An 18573-nucleotide genomic window follows, 5' to 3' on the forward strand; every position below is an offset into this window, starting at 1 on the left:
CCATTTTTGTATTTAAAGAGCAGTTTGTGTAATGATTGTGCCTATGGATTTTCAATTTGGTCCAACATGTTGGTATACTTAAAATGGGTTTTTTTAAAAGTATATTAGAATGGTAGTGATAGGAGGGTGGTGTGTGGGTCTGAATGCGTACACATTTTGTAAGTGAATTGGTACTGGAGCTCGACCTTCTTGAAGTTCCTAGTATTGATCAGTCTTGGAGGAAGTGGAGTTATCTCTCAAATACAACCTTGGGCTGGGCAAAAAAATAAAATAAAAATGGAGAACGCACACTAAGGTCTAAGGTTTCAAAGAGTTGAAGTAGTCATTGTGGCATGAAACGCAGGCTTCACTTTCCTTTTCACTTGGATAAGAATAATAACACCAGCAATATATCCTCATTACATAATGACAGATTATAGATTATAAAGGTAATTTACAAAATGCTGAAAATTTGGAAAATGCATAGATGCTTCAAGAAAAACAATTAGATCACCTGGAATCCGCTCACCCAACAGCCGATGTTAACATCACGCATTCTGTATCTGTGTCCAGTGTTTCCCTCTGCATCATTTCCTTAGAATTCTAAAAGCTGCAAGGGGCTACATCCTGCTCTTTACTAAAAATTATGGGAGCATTTCCCATGCCACTGAAAATTAGATAACTGAACAGCGAATCTCAAAAATAAAGAGAGATTGGTAGAGGTGATTAAGGCCACCGTTTCATTAAGGAATGGATTTTGCTTTAGTGTGAGTGTGTGCGTGCATGCATGTGTCTGTGTGCATGTGTGTGCATGTGTGAGTGTGTGTGCATGCCACACCTGCGTGTCTGGGGGTGTGTGTGTGATATTTAGGGAAGCGTCACATTCAAGGCACTCCCCATGTGGCTCTTATATTTCATTTTTGATGGAATGTCAGAATTAACTGAAAAATAGATTTAGGACCACAGACATACGTCATCTGGAATACAGGATACCACTTTTACAAACAGATGTCTCATAATAATTCAATTCATTATTATAAAACACCACATCTAAATTCAAAGCTGCATAGGGGCACCTGGGTGACTCAATGAGCTAAGCAGCCAACTTTGGGTTTCAGCTCAGGTCATGATCTCATGGGTCGTGAGATTGAGCCCCTCCTTGGACTCCCTGCTAAGTCTGCTTGAGAGTTTCTCCCTCTGCCCCTTCCCCACTTGTATGTGCTCTCTCTCTCTCTCTCTCTCTCAAATTAATAAATAAATCTTTACATTCAAAGCAGTATACCAAAGACTTTTTGGTATTGTCACATCTACAAAGTTCTTTCTGCGTATGGGACCACGTCTGTTGCCAAACTTGGCCATCCCCACTTCCTTGTTCTGCGTTCTTTCATATCAACATTTTAAGTATAGAGAAGAAGCTATGGATTTCCCTATAAGCTAAAACCCAAGTTGCTTGTCCTAAAAACCAAAATGGGCTATTAATATTAATCTCACAACCACATCTTGTTTGGTCATGACATCTATTTCAATGACTAATTATAAAAATGACTTTGTTGAAAAATTGAATTCCACAGCTCGGTGTCATCATGGTTGAATCCATAGTTGGATAAAGGCTTCTGTCCTTTATCGGGTTTCTCTGTCCTTTCCTTCCACCCTGTCTCTGCCACCCTATTCCTCCTACCTTGTTTCCTTTCTGCCTGCCTTTCTGTTTTCCTTCATTCTGCCTTGATTCCTGTTCTCTTTCCATTTCTTATACTTCTATGCAGTAAACTCATTCGAATGTGTTGAATTTGTTCAATTTCCTGAAATGTGTACATGCACAGCTTGTCTCTTCCCCTGTAGCCCGGAGGTTGGTGCTCCTTTTATCAGCCTTGGAGACATGATTCTGATATCAGGAATCAACATATCAGTGCACCAGAATCTCTGTTATAAACTCAACTTCTATATAGACAGAACAACAAATGAACTGAAAACTTCACCAACCTTGGAGAGCCTTCAAAGTGCTAATGTCTGACAGCTGAGATTCTTTGCGGGCTGCCTGGCAAAGCAATAAAAGCTTTAAATGGTTTGGGGACCACCAGTCCCTGCTTTGTAAAGTATTCATGAAATGGAATTACGATGACCTGCTACCTTGATATAATTTTCAGTTGCCTCAAGCTCTCTCTGCATTCAGTTTGACCTCCTTCGCTACCTTTGACATTGATCTATTCTTCAGGTTGTAGCTATAGGCTTTCTGTTTGAACCGGAGATTAAAGTTGGAAATAAAAGTCACCGTAATGGCTCTGCCTAGAAGTTGATGGGCTGGTGGTGTTGCGGTCCTTTGTCACCAATCCGGGCGGCCGCTCAAGGGTCCGCTTGCAAAACAAGACCTTGCAGGACCCGAGTGCCTGTGAAACCACATGTGGGAGGTTGCGGGCAAAGGACAAAAGGAACAGTGTGGCTCTGGACACTGCTCCTGAATCAGAGAGGGAAAGCAGACCGTCGCCACCATTTTGTATGTGATATGGGCTCGTCCGGAATGGTCAGTGAGCAATGACCAGATCCACTTTTTCCCTTTTCCTTGTGGAACTTGCTAAGATGTGTGGCTGAGTTTCCTTTCTATTACTCTTTCTAGTCTGCTTGCTTTCGACCAGGGAGCTTCTTTTTTCTTCCTATGCCCCATCTGCAGGATAGTCTGGAGTATTTTTATTTCTATATCCCCCTGTGCCCTTTGTGGCTCTTCTCATGATCAGCAGTGTGCAAAAGGGAATGGATTTCTCTTGTTTCTTCTCTTCTGTGCTTCCTTTTTTCACCCTTCCTTCCCCTCCCCTTTCTCTGGGACTGGCCTTCAGTTATTCAGAATAAAGGGGAAGCTGCCTAGTTAGGAATGTAATGCCACGAGGAAAATAGAGTTGAACCTTGCAGAAGTTAACAGGAGAAGCCAGGAGGGAGAGGAAAGCATCAAGAGGCTGAGAACCCCTGGCCCTGGCTTTCAGAGCAAAGGGGCTCTTTTCTCCTGCTCATGTCTACTTAGGAACAAAAAGGTTTTTCAGAGACCAGGGAAAGAGGAGACTGAATGATGCCCCAATTTGCATTTCTGTTCACATAATATTCCTGTTCGGTTGATTAGAGAAAGGTTCTTTTTTTTTTTTTTCTTGTTACCAATGGAAGCACCTGTTTAAAAAGAGTTGAATCAAATTTTGTTCCCAATTACTGTTTTTCTCTGATAACCAGCAAAACAAATTCTGAAACACATTAGTGTTTTTTTTTCTTTTTTCAAATCTGCACTAGATAAGTGGAGGTGATATGGCATAGTAAAAGGGGAAACATTGTCTCAAGAGTCAGAAGAGGTAGGTTATCATCTAAACTCTGTCATTCACGGTGTGATATTAAGTAAATCATTTAAACTTCTTGGTCTCCATTTCTTTTCTTACAAAATTAGAAGTTTGGATTAGACAATCTGTACTATCTCTTCCAGTTAAATAAGTAAGTCAATCAGAGAAAGACAACTATCATATGATCTCACTGATACGACGAATTTGAGAAACAAGGCAGAGGGTCATAGGGGAAGGGAGGGAAAAGTGAAACAAGATGAAAGCAGAGAGAGACAAACCATAAGAGACTCTTAATCTCAGGAAACAAACTGAGGGTTGCTGGAGTGGAAGGGGGTGGGAGGGATGGGGTGGCTGAGTGATGGACATTGGGGAGGGTATGTGCTATGGTGAGCGCTGTGAATTGTGTAAGACTGATGAATCACAGACCTGTACCCCTGAAACAAATAATGCATTAAATGTTAATAAAAAATTTTGAAAAGTTTGGTCTTCTTTCACCTCTGTAATTCAAAAACAGCTTTCCCTGGAGCAGAGAGGGTCTGTATGCTGGGCTGTTGTAGGAAAACGACTCTCATGGAAATTTCAAGGACCACGACTGAAGAACTACACTGGCGAACTCATGTTTTTCAGACTCTGGGCTGCCATAGGCTCTGGCTAAGGGAAGTCTGGAACGGTCGTTGGTGCTTTGAAAATGTGGTGCTTTACTGCTGAATTCTGTCGCATCATTCATTCTGTAAGGAGTTGCTAGCGAGGTGCGGGACTGGAAAGGAGAAATTACATTAGTAATGATTTTAAAAAGAGGAAGTGCATTTTTAAACCTTAGCCACTTAGAGTAGTGATTCCTCATGAAACCAGAGTATAGGCTTTTTGAAGGCATGGAAATAATTCCATTCTCTCCTGATTGGCACATTTGGGGTCAGGCACTCAAAAATCATCCATAGGCAGTCCATACAGGTGAGATTGATGACTGAGAAATGCTGAGAATTCTGATATTTCAAAAGCAGTTTCAAAGTAACGGTGTTCTGAAAGTGAGGATAATTTTTTGAGTTTTAATGCAAAAAAAAAAACAACCAAAAACCAAAAAGCAAAAAAAATGCAAAAAAGGCAAAAAACCCACAAAATAAACAAAAAACAAACAAAAATAAATAAATAAATAAAATATGCAATATACCATTCATTCTGTGGGAAAGAACAAATATAAGCTGCTGTGTATTTGCTAATTTCTTTGATTTAACTTTCTTCCTCCTGTCCTGGCTCCATCCACCCTTATCTTTCCTTCTATCTTTGCTCTTCTGTTAGGAAGGGATTCAGGACAGATCCAGGCGAAGTAGGTGAGCAGCAATCCCTCCCTTAGGAACACACCTCCTGCAGGCTCATCCCCACCCTTCCCACCCCTGGCCCTCTCTTTACCCCCCACCCCACTCACTCCTGTTTTTTCTTCATTAGTCCTGGCTTTGCCTCTTTCTGGAAAACGTCTTTAACAGCCAGCCTGTTGCGATGCCTTTCAGTGTGTTCACATGGAAACTACTGCCCGAAGTTCTTTATAGCAAAACAGAATCTTCACATTTTTTCTCCAACTTCCCTTACCCAAGTGTCCCTCCTCTACCTGGCTCATGGGCACGGAAGACAGTGAAGATGCTACAGGGCTCGCTGCCCTTCACACCTTTGTGCAAGAAGTTTCTGTGGCAACCGGTTGACCTTAAGATGAAATGCAAATTCCCAGGCCTGGGGTTCCGGGGCTCTGGGACGTCAGGCTGTGGGCTCCCGATGTCTCCTGCTACACGTGACAAGCATTCGGTGTGTATCTCTTTCCCATTTCAAGATGGTCACCTCCTCTTGTTGCTGCTCATCCTTTAGAACTCAAGTCCTGAGAAGCTTTCAGCAGCTTCACTGTATCCAAAAAGGTAATGAGATAAACACACACACACGCACACACCTGAGACCTCTCCGATGTCCAGGTGTCTGATACACTGGAAAACCACACTCAACACTTACTGAAACCTGTGCACAGGAAAATAAAGTAACAACAGAGGAAAGAGAATGATCTCATTGGGTGGCTCTCTGGAGAATGATATAAAAAACAAGTGTCTTTTTTATTTCTTTTATATTTATTTTTGCCCTCTGACGTAACTCAGAGTTCCCTTTTGAATTCGCTGATAGAGTGAATTCATGATAGAGCCTCCCATCTAATCCTGCCACCATGAAACACAGAGCCGGGAGAAAACATTTACATATGCTACTAGAAGGATTCTGTTAATTCAAGTCATGTGAGATTGCATAATGAATTCATTTCCAAGTATTCTAATATTGTATAATAAAATACAAATAGTATAAATTTAAAACATTTATAATAAGATATACATTGCAAGGCCCCTTGATGTTTCAAATAAACAATAGATACATATTTATCACGATTTTAACAAGTAGATGTTCAACCATACATTTTCACATGTATGCTAATTGCTGTACTACGAATAGCCAATAATTGATTAAAAGGTATTTTGCAGATGTTACATCTGTAGGAATACATGATCATCAAAAGAATTTTAAAAACCCAGTAGCTAAGGGCGGAGATAGGAAAAAAATCACCCTCCAATTACTTTAATAAAGGAACAAAAGAAATACATTTCCTACAAAACACTAAAACAAAATGTGTTTGTTACTGCATTTAATGATACTATTACTGATCTTACTGGAATCACATGTGGGCAATCTGTCTTTAACTCACAAATGTGGGAGCCCTTCTAGTGATTGAAACGGTGTCAAGAATAGGTTGGTAAATGTATGTAGTGCCAAAAATGAGATAGCTTTGAAGTTTATGAAGTAACTATGAAAATACAGAGTAGTGATAAAAGCAAACGACTATAATATCTATGGAAAAATACTGCTGGCTACTTTTAATCTCTTCCTTGGTATGTTGAGGTATGTTAGATTTATCCAGCTATAGGAGCAGATGAAGAAAAGAAGAAACACTTCTTTTTTGTGCACCCTCTATGCCAAGTGTTATGACATAGAAGATCGATCTATCTATCATTTACCTAGTAATCTATTTATTCATCCATCTATCAGCCTATCCTCTCATACCCGTGAGATAGTTATTATTTCCCCAATATTGCAGATGAAGACATAGCAAATACGGAGCCTGAATTCACATCAGCTTAGTCCCAGGCTAATACCACCCAAGGAGTCTTCTGTTTGGGTGGCTTTGTTTGTAGTGATGACCACACTCTATCCTAATGGGCTTCCTGAGTGCTCTTTTCTCCAACACCCTATAGGCTTTAAATGCAGGGGTGGTAACATCATTATTATTATATCCGTTTCCACTAGCGACATGCCTAGAACTTAGCAGGCCCTCCACAAATATCTATTGAGTTGAACTAGAAACACGCTGTGCTGGTTTAACTGCGTTATAATCCCCGATGTTCCAACAGTCTCCATCTTGGAAACAAGGACTGGTACGACCTGACCTTGTACCTAGGCGGCCAGTTATTTTCCAGTGTCCTCCTTGTTGGGTTCAAAGTCACCTGATAATAACTCAATTCACATGAGAACAAAGGGAAATTTCACCCCATGACTTTTATTTTGGCAAATTCAAGTTTCCACTTCCTTTTTTCCCCCACTCAAATATTTATTTCCCCAGCACTCAGGAAAATTTTATTTCTCCTGTTTTCAAAACAATGGTAGTCCATTGGTTCAGCTTGTTACAGTTTTAGATCTTCACCGTGGGCTAGTATGCTTGAAATTCAAGACAAAGTAAATAAATTCTATTAGCACAAGGTTGTTATTTTTATCATTCTAGTCATACATGTAAGGCAATGTTACAATTCACAGTGAATGTTGCTGGCATGAATTCTGAGACCACAGAAGAGAGAGAGAGAGATTTAAAGTGACAGGTGGGTTATGCCTTAAGCTTTATCAGGACATATGGGGGAAGGTCCCCTTTTTACCAGGGACCATTGTCCTGACGTGCCCAGTAATTATTTCCCCTGTAGCTACCCCTATAGTCCCTATAGCAGGCTACTAAATTAAAACTTCAGTTCAAGTAAAAATGATCACCGTGGCCTGCCTAGGAACTTGGAGTGCTGCAATTCCTGGTTCCCACTGACCATCAGTCCCAGGCTGGAGAGCACAGCAGTCAGGGAAGTAAATGTCTTTTATCCTCTTGCCGTTAACTAGCAAACCACACTCCTGTAACCCAAGGTGAGGGTATCAAGCTGATAGTGTTCATACTTGCTAATAAAAAAATTTTCATTCTTTCTTTTGGGATCGAAGCCTAGAGAAATGACTTGATCTCCAAAGTGAGTGAATGGCGGGAGCAGGGGTCTGCAAACTATGGCTTTGGGCCAAATCCAACCCTCCAGTTCTTTTGGTATGGCTCACAAACTAGGGATTTTTTTTTCTTTTCATTTTAAAGGGTTTAGTTTAAAATATATATATATATATACATATAACTTTAAGACTTTTTAGATGACTACATTTGACTTTACCGCCCAGACTCTTGACCAAAGATTAGCAAATTTTTTAAGGTTTTCTAGGCATATATGTCTGCTTATTTTTTAGTTTTTTCCCCCAATAACCCCTTTAAAATGTAAAAAAAATTACTATGGGGCAAAAATAGAAACACATGTGTGGGCCAGATTTGGCCAGGAGGCAGGCCCCTGTCCTAGTGGATGGTTGACTCATAGGATAGAATGGAATCACCACATGGAAAGAAGTACTCCATCAACCAAGAATTCTTCGCAACAAGAGCACCTGCTTTGCACTGTCATGAGACTGAGGTATAAACATCCATGGTTTGTGATCCAGGATGCATGTTAGGTCTATGCATTATAGTCGCCAGCCTCCCCTAACTAATACGAGGAAGGATAGTCAAGGAAGGGCTCCCCAAACAGGTGACAGTGAACCACAGATCTGAAGGAGAGAAAGCCATGCAGATAATTCTGAGAAGAGCATCCCAAACAGAGGCCCCGAATCAGGAGCACATCTGCAGTGTTTGAGGAACAGAGAGAAAGTAAAGGTATCTGAATTAGAATGACCAAGATGGAGAATATTAAGATTGGAGGTCAATGGAAGAAAGAGGCAACTAGATTTTTTGTAGATCCTCATGGATCGTTGTTGGGTTTTTCCCTCAGAGCAAAATGGGAAGCCCCCGGAGAGTTCTGAGTTGCATAAGGCATGGTTAGGCATAAGAGAGCCCCTCTGGCTAAGGCACGGAAAGTATGGAAAGGGGATCAATGGTGGGCGTGGGAGGTGAGGTAGGAGACCATTGCATCACCCAAGTGAAAAACAGTGGGGAGCTGGAATAAAATCACAGCAAAGGATAAGGTGGAGCCCACGCACTTGCTGACGGATTGATGGAGTGTATGAGAGCAAGGGAGAACCTCAAGATGACTTTACGTAGTTTGTACCAGGTGAATTGATGCTTGCTGAATTGAAGAAAACTAGAAGAGAAATAAATCCGGAAAATATCAGGGGTACAGTTTTCTGCATGCTAAGTTGTGCAATGTCTGTCAGGCATCAAAGGGAGATGTCCCATTCGCAGCTGGATATGAATTTGCTGTATTTCACTTCTAACATACTGACGTTTCAGAGCTACCCATACAGATGAGTGATGCCTGAAATTAAAAAAAAAAAAAAATAACCAATAAATAAAGACGAAGGGAAATACAAAGTGAATATAAAAATCCAATGAATATGACAATGATAACTCAAAAATTAACCCCAATCTTCCCTACATCGAGTTTCAAAAACTTTTTCTTTTCAGGGCGCCTGGGTGGCTCAGATGGTTAAGCATCTGCCTTCAGCTCAGGTCATGATCCCAAGGGTCCTGGGATCAAGTCCCGCATCGGGCTCCCTGCTCTGCGGGGAGCCTGCTTCTCCCTCTGCCTCTCTCTCTCTCTCTGTCTCTCATGAATAAATAAATAAAATCTTTAAAAAAAAAACTTTTTCTTTCGGACACCTGGGTGGCTCAGTCAGTTGAGCGTCTGACTCTTGGTTTCAGGTCAGGTCTTGATCTCAGGGTCATGAGTTCAAGCCCTTTGTTGGGCTCCATGCTTGGTGGGGAGGCTACTATTAAAACAAAACAAAACAAAACAACAAAAACTCTTTTTTTTTCTTTATTGCCAGTGGTCTGGGCAGAGCTTAGTGAAGAAATAACATTCCGCCTCCCATTTCCTGGGCCACATTGGTTTGGGACAAGTTAGATGGTGAGGGCTTAACACACACAAAAAGCATCCTGCACTTCCCTGTCAAACCAATAGGTAAAGAAAAACAGCAAGGGTAAAAGCTTTCAAGGACTGTGACATAAATGACATTTGATGAGGCAGAAAGCCTCAATGCCCATACAGCTTCTATTTGACACTGGAAATTCCTTAGGCTAGGTTTTTCTAAAATATGGTTTAGCGCCTAAGAAATAAATGATTCGAAGTTGGGACAGTTTTTTCACAATCCAGCTTTTTTTTTTTTTTTTCAGACACACAAATGCACAAATGTCATCCATGGTAACTGACTAACTCTGATCCTTCTTTGTTTATATTTTAAATATGAATGGCATTGAAGACTGAGAAAGGCCTCTGACACATGGCACGATCCATAGAATTAGTCCTGTTGAAGTGATATTCATAAACCCTAATATGATAAAACTCTATTTTCTATGAGCATCCCTTGATAGATATGGACCCCAAATTCATTTATAATAAAACATACAGTATAGTTAAATGTATGAATAAAGACTTGTAGCTAACAATCATTTTTCTTCACCTATGCTGCAAATGGATCTAGGGTTTTAGAAAACAGTCTCTTTTTACACCCTCTCTTGTAGAATGCAATAGCTAGGAAAAAGAAAATTCAAAACGGGTTATATGATTGAGTTTAAGCCACAAATATTTTGGTCCTTGATTCTTGGCCTATTCTTGAATGCTGCCCTTCAATCCAATAGCAATTTAAAAAGCCTGGTCTAGAACAATAACTAGAAAGTGCAACCCAATGCAAATCGGTAGCAGGAAAACTAGAAATTGCTTTCAGCTCAGCACATCAAGGTGTATAAAAATATTTTTCTAACATTAATCAACAAAAGTGACTTTGATTCACAAAAGACATGATTGGTTTAAAATGTAATCAACAAAGACCATGAATAACAGAGTTTCCCTCTCTTTTCATAATTAAATGTACAGGATTGATTTGGGGGGAACCCATGCTCATAGCACTTGGCTCAGTATGACTATATCACAATGCAGAAAACTCCTATGTCCTCCTGGTGCTCTTCTGCGTCCCTGATCAACTCAGGCAACTACTCAAGGCAATAACAATGATTAATTTCAGTCACCTAACCTCTCGCTGTCTCTGTTTCTCTCTCTCTCTCTCTCTCTGTCTCTCTCTCTCACTTGCTACCCTCACCTCCAGCCATTAGCAATCACATTTTTGTCTCCTACTTGGCTGAGAAAATTTAACTCACCAAACAAAACTTTAAGTTCTCATTTAAAAACTTGTTTAGCTAAGAGTATTCTATCCTCATTCATTGCAGGCTCATATATTCAGCTGACGTCTCTTGAATGAGTAAAAGCCATCTCATCTCAAAGGTAGTCCTCTTACACTTCTGGACCTTTTCTCTAACAGAGAATGAAACAATCATCCACCCAGTACATGTACATGATACATGATGTCATTATTGAGGCTCTGTCCTACTCCAAGATAGAACAAAATCCTTTTGTTTTTATTTCCTAAGTATCTATAGAAACCCGTCCACTTTTCGCCATCCCTGTTACTATCAACATAGTTCATCTGTCACCCAGCATATAATGATAACTTTCATGTGCTTTGGTTTCTCAGTATCCTCTCTTATGCCTTCCACTTCCTTCTTCACAATGCACTGGGGCGATCCTTTCTAAATGCAACGCAATTAAAATAATTGACTTTTCATTTTGCTCTTGTAGATGATCATGTCTTGATTTCCTAGTATGGTATTGTTGTCCCAGCTGTTTCTTGATTTCTGAATTTTTATAAAGTAGCATTATTTAGAGTTGCGTTTTTAAAAAGCCAGGGCAGGGGGGTGGGGTGCACCTGAGCAACTCCATCGGTTAAGGGTCCAACTCTGGATCTCAGCTCAAGTGTTGATCTCAGAGCCATGAGTTCAAGCCCTGCATTGGGACCCATGCTGGACGTGAAGCCTACTCAAATAAATAAATAAAAATAATACATAAAAAATAAAAAGCCAGGGGGAAAAAGGAGACTGTGTTTGGTAGATGTCTATTTTGTACTCCCAGTCTCTGCCAATGCCCATCTGGTCATGTATGGAATAAATAGGCAGGAGACAGGGTTCTCACTTTAAAGTCTATTCTATTTGTAATACAGCCAGCAAAAACTCATCTCTCTTTCTCTGACTCAATACAGCACCTCTCTTTCAATTACAACGTGGGGCTCTTGCTGTTTGAAAACATGCATTTGGACACAAGCAGCTAGAGAAGGATCACAGAGACCCATGCTATGCGTGAAGCCTCCAGACTGCCAGTTTGCAGAGTCAACAACAACAAAATAGGAAACTACAGGTGTTTGTAAAGTCAATGCGGGAGCTTCGAGTTCCTTCCATAGAGGTTATGAGAGTAGTCTTAACTCCTTTGCTACGTGTTATTTATTTGTCAGTTTTTGGTGTGTACCTGTAATTATTTTACTAGTTGTAAACTTCTGTGTGATAAATCTTCCATCAACAATTAGATTACAAAATAAAACTGCATGTTTAATGAAAAATTAAATACTGATAAGTTGTTTCTTTTGGAAGTTGATAATGAATGATTTAACACAAAATGATTTTGTCAATATTTACCATCCATAAGAGTGACAGCAGTGATATTACAGATAAAATGAAAGTAAGTCAAAAATCCACTGAAAGTAATTGGTATCTACTTCAAGAGTTGGCCATTATTTTAAGATAACTCATATAACAATTTTCCATACCTGTAGCTGTAAAAGTCACATTTACCTACAACTGTGTGAACCATGACTTTTCAATTAGGTCGAATGGTTATTTTAAAACTTAATTTCACTCATCTTCAATTCCAAATGTTCCTATGAACTAATAAAATCGAAATGATAGAGTTGATTGTCTTGGCCCCATTAGCAGAACCTCGAATTAGTGCAACAATGCAATACTTCAAAGAGGAAAGGATTTAGGTGGGTGATAATATGAATACGTATTTTGAGAAACACTTCATTACTATGAATAAAACAATGCCCTTACTGAGTAAAATAGCAACGGAGAAGAAATTTACTTGGGATAGAGAGTACAGTAGGATAAAATTGGCTGCAGATGTTGGGCTGCTCCTCTTATTGAAAGGTAAAGGCTCTTTCCCTTCCCCTTGAATCTAATCCTGGCCCCACTGACTTGCTTGACAACACGATGCAGCAGAGAGAGTTGACATTCGGCCCTTCTGAGGTTAGTTCAAAGGAAGCTGTGCAGTTTCCACTTTGACCCCTTCCAAGACATATCCTTGCAGAAGGCAGAAGCTATGAAACAAACTTTGAAATCAACCCAAGCTCTTCCAGCCGTGCCCACACAGGCCCGATCACTGGAAACGCAGCACAGAAAATGTGAAGAAACAAAAGAACACAGGTCCAGCCAGAACTGAGCCCCAGGCAAGCTGTCTGGGATACCTCTAGCCATGTGAGCCATTGCAGTTGAGATCCTAATAATTCTAGAGCCAGAAAGAACTCATGCCTGTTATGCCCTGCCAAATCTTTATAGAGTCTCTTCCCTTCCAGCTTCTACTCACCAGCCAGATAATTCACCCTGACTCCTGATTGATCCAACCAGCACCCAAGATGGTCGCCAAATGGGGATCATCATGTCCATCTTTCTTCATACATTTATTGTCAGAGACTCTACTGCAAGGAAGAACTTTTCTTTCTCCTTCCAATTTCATATAATTATTCATTTTTTAATATCAGAATGATTCCAATTCCATTCAATGAATTTGACTGGCTAGACTCATTATTTATTTTGATTCTCAAATTTCTTACATTTGGCCCTTCAGGCTGACCTCCTGGGTCTTTTTTATGCACCTCTATTGTTATTGAGAAATTTCATTCTTTTGAGAAGAGAAAGAAACTCCAAGCTCATCTCCTTTCCCTTTCCCTTTCCCAGATATTTCTCAGAGCATTCCTGGTTTTCTTTTTCTAGGGAAGAATGGTATTTGGAATACAAATTCCAAATGCTTGGTGTGTTCACTGCTACTTGGCTGTCACTGCAATCCCAGCCCATCACATATGGAATTTTTGTGGTCCTCCCAATTACTGTTTGTAAATAACTTCTCAGACAGAATAATGACTCCCATTATTCTCCACTTACTTCCTTGCTCCATCAGTTAACATATTTGTTCAATATAACCAGTCACTTAACCACTCTTCCACCTGTCACCTCTAAGCCCTGCTCCTGTCACCCAACTTTTGAATACCAATGTCTCTGTGAGGAGAGAAGGAAGCAATATAATTCTAAATAACCAAGAGTCAAACAAAAAAGAAGTCACAAGGGAAATTTAAAATATTGTGACCTGAATGATAATGAAGACATGTAATAAGAAAATTGTGGAACACAAGTAAAACATTAGGATCTATGGAAAAAAGACAAATGTATCAATAATTGCAACATTTAACTAGAAAACACAACTTTCCAACAAATTGCAGATGATTTTCTGAAAAACATTAAAATAACACTATACTAAGAAATTTTTAAATATTTTTGGCAAGGCACTAGAGACAGATACTGCTAAGAAATGGGTTAAGGAATTTGCATATGTACCATAAGTAATTACTGTGCATATGTCATTTTAAGGTTCACATAGTAATACAAAATGTTTTTGTTTTTAAATTATGCTTTAAACCTACACAAATTCTAAAATTCTTTAGAAGTAATAAGTAAAACAATAAAATAAAAAATTAAGTAAAAGCTGAGAGATTGGCATTTTGGGGGCCAATTAGCTAGGTGTTCTCTGCAGATAGCATGGGGCTATATTAGGGGTGGGAATTACGGTGAAGGTATATCTCAGCCCTTCCTACCCAATTCAATGTGGGTATTCTCTGGTACACCTGCTGTGTAGGAGCTGCTCAGCTAGTTTCTGGATTTTTTTTGGAGGGACTCATGAGTCCATAGAAGGTGGGGAGGTCAGGAACCATCTGTGCAGCCACTCTGATTAGAAATATTTTATACACCCACCAATATATAGTAAAACCAGTTTTTCATTAGCCAATCATATTTCAAAAATATATTAAAAGTATCCATATATTTCATATAATTATATATGTATATTTATTATACAGATACATACGTATATATTTCTTCTTATCACCTCCCGACAGTCGTCATGTGCCACTTTGAAGAACTCGGGATCGTGTGGGTTTTTTAAGTCTTTCCTCAACCTCAACCCATCCCCCTTGTTTTCTGATGTTGGCAAACTGGCCTTTATTCATTCCTTCATGTATCAGACGTCATATGCCAAACTGTCTCCTCCTCGGGGCCTCCCGAAATGCTCCTGCATTTATAGGAAACGTTCTTCACTCTGTCTCCAAATAGCTAACTTCTACTCATCTTTCAGACTTTTGGTCAACAGTGGCTTCTGGGACGCATCCTGATGAGGCAGATCTCCATTATAAAATCTCTCAAGGAAACCAAGACCCTTTTCACTGCTAGGATTTATCACAGTTGGAATTTGGTGGGTATTTATGTGATTATATGTCTCACACACGATAAAAGTAGCCCAAAAAAGACAGGGGAACACATCTGTGTTTTCTCACTATTGGTACTAGCATAGTGCTTATTATCTAATACATGCTCAATAAATACGTACCTGGTGAATAAATAAATAAATGAGTGACATTTTTTTTAAAGATTTTATTTACTTATTTGAGAGAGAAAGAGAGAAACAGAGCACGAGCAGAGGGAGGGGCAGAGGGAGAGGGAGAAGGAGACTCCGCACTGAGCAGGGAGCCTGATGTGGGGCTCAATCCCAGGACCCTGAGATCATGACCTGAGCTAAAGGCAGATGCTTAACCAATGAGTGACATTTTAAATTAGCCTGCTCTTCCATCTGGGTCCTTATATATTCAAAAGATCTTGCCCTACTCTTCTAGGATTCCTTTGATTCTAGGAGGCATCACAGAACTTCCAGGTGCCTTCCTGGATAATCTTTTCTATAAATTGAATTAAACATGTCTTGCTACAAAACAAGCTATTAATGAATACTTTGAAAACTGAATAATTATATCAGTTATAATGCATACTGTTAATAATGATTTCTACAGAATTTTGGACATCAGATGTTTCAATCAAGAATGCAACTTCATGGGCACCTGGGTGGCTCAGTCAGTTAAGTGTCTGCCTTTGACTCGGGTCATGATCCTGGGGTCCTGGGATCGAGTCCTGCATTGGGCTCCCCACTCAGAGGGAAGTTTGCTTCTCCCTCTGCCCCTCCTCCCACTCATGCACACTCTCTCGCTATCAAAAATAAATAAATAAATAAATAAATCCTTAAAAAAAAAGAATGCAACTTCATGGCATAAAACTTTTAAAAACTCATCTCTTTACACTTACGTGATTTTCTAAGGAACCTAACTGGAAGCAATTCTGAAGACAGGTATGCTGGGCTTGAAATAACACCTTTAGTTAGGAAGTTTTTTTTTACATTTTTTATATTTTTGAATTAAATATTTGTTTAAAAAGCTAATATTTTTAAAACTCTTCTTATAAAGCAAGGCTGCAGTTTGGGTTTTCTGGAGAGCAGACTCTGAGACAGAGTTTAGTGTTCAAGATGTTCATCAGGGAGGGCCCGTAAGATCAGCTCAAGCTCTCTGGAAAGGAGGGACAGGAAGCAGGTGCAGGCAAAGGGTGAAGCAGTCTCAGCCATCCACTGGGAGTTGCAGAGCTGAAATGACCAGTCACAGCGATTCTGCTTTGGGCCTAAATGGCGAGACTTTTAACACCTATGCTTTGATCATCAATGCACATGGCTTCCCCCAAAGGTTGCAGTATCTCTCGGCCACAGAAGCAATCCGAAGAAGCACTGCCCACCAGATTCAGTCTTCTGACCACATTTACAATGGTGGGGGCCTCAGATCCTTCCTCTCAGGGGATCTACATGCACATTTCCATGCCCATTACTAGCAACTTGTTATTTCATTAGCTATTCTTGATTTTTCAAATAAGAATAATATTTATTAAATGCCAACTATGAGCTAGATACTCTAGTAAGTGTTCTAAATGCATCATCTCATTTAATATTTACAAAAATTCTATCATCTACCAAAATGTTAGCTCCATTTCACAGATAAGGAAACGTGGATACAACACTTAGATTTCCAAAGGACACATAAATAGAATTTAGACCCAGAGCCTCCAGCTGCAGACACAGAACTTTTTAACCCTATGGTATAGCTGCTTTCTAAAAAGAATGCAAAACAGCATAAAGGCAATAAATCATCTTGAATGTCCCAAATTCATTTTTGGCTCAATGTACCTGTTTCCATTTAGATCTTATTAAGGTGAATTACATTTGTATGAAAAAGAAAATTTTCTCTAATTATGCTATTGGGCTTAAAAGGGTGACCCTTGTAGTGATTAATGTTTGATGTCAGAGACAGGACAAATACAAATAAATACATTCAACCTCATGTGAAAAAAAAAGCCAGTATCTCCATCTAAAAATGCTATATGTATAATCAGAGATAGAAGAAGGCAGAATGATGGAGGGTCCCTGAAGTGATTTCTTTTACATTTAGACCTCACCAGGTGACTGACAAGAGATATGATATGATTTTATATATAGAGAGAGAAAGAGTTTATATATATATAGTTTATATAATATATATAGTTTTAAGTACCTAAGTCTCAATGAGATATCATATTAATGATACTATTTAAAGCATATTGCCATGGATTCTGCAAACATTTAGAAATAGCTTATAAATCTGAAAATGTACTATGCACTTATTCCCCTAGAGAATATTCTGTACAAACCTCAACCAACATATTTTGTTATGTACATTAAGAACTAAATTTTATGAGAAAAGAAAATATCTAAACATTGACAGCTCTCTTTGTGTGGACAGCTTTCCCACAGGATATGATAGATGAACCAACACTAGAATTATTGAAACCAAGAATGGACAAAACACATTTATGGGGTATAGAAAAAGCAGAAAGGGACAAGTTGCCCTAATGGTTCATTTCTATTTCTCAATTGCTAGGCTGAATGGTTATAAATTATATTAAATAGATACAGAAAATATTAGACACAGCTTATTAAATCATTACAACCCATCAACAACCACTAAAACACATTTATTTTAAGAGTTACCCATTTCATTATAAATGTTTTTTTAAAACTTACCTAAGGAATTTAATATAACGGGCACTCTTTAAAAATAAACTAAATGCATTCGAAATGGCTTGATATGTTATACCTGCCATATGCCCAAAGAAATTATTTCCAAGACTTTTATATAAACTGTAGTCTACTCACACCACCCCTATAAATATATTATTACATCTTCATAACTCAGTTCGTATACAACAATAAAATAACAAGCACAGCTATTTGAAAGAAAATTTAAAAAATAGAGGTCAAATTTGGCATAGACTTAAAGGGGACTCAGATTACAGGGGTGTGTGTGTGTGTGTGTGTGTGTGTGCATGCGTGTGTATCTATCTCACACATACTTTGTTGGATGCCTACCAATGCCACTTTCCTGTAAAGATTTATGATATTTAACGTGCCAATGCCAAGCATATTGAGAAACAAAAAGCAGCCAGGAGGTAATGATGGTTAAAAGCTACTTTTTCACCCAGGGACTTTGATGAGAACGTGGAAGTTTTACCTTTATAAACTTCCCATCAGGACTTGCTCCAAGCTTTTTAACAATATCTATGACCACCTCGTACTTTTCCTTAGAACATTTATTATACACACAATAAAAGCATTATTTTAAGAGAGACAGTGGAGAAGACTGGGAGCCTCTGTCTTCTAAGTGCATATCCATTTCCCCCCTTCACTCATTTTCCAGCCATTGCAATACATATTCTAAGCTTCTCTTCCGTTTTCACCATGATCCTGAAATGCCCTCTCTCCCGTGTGTGTTAAATTCCTATCTTGTACATGGAGGTATCACCTGAATTACTTCCCAATCAAACCTTCTCAAAAGGATATTTGGCAATTTTTCGGGTCTAAACACATGACTACAACTTCCTCTCTCCCTTGGGTATATACGCGAGGGACATTCTATCCTTTGTGTTACTTTTTGTATC

This window comes from Eumetopias jubatus, unplaced genomic scaffold (assembly GCF_037043125.1).
Source record: "Eumetopias jubatus isolate StellerSeaLion01/CBP00866 unplaced genomic scaffold, mEumJub1_p1.0 scaffold_6, whole genome shotgun sequence".
NCBI classification, from domain to species: Eukaryota; Metazoa; Chordata; class Mammalia; order Carnivora; family Otariidae; genus Eumetopias; species Eumetopias jubatus.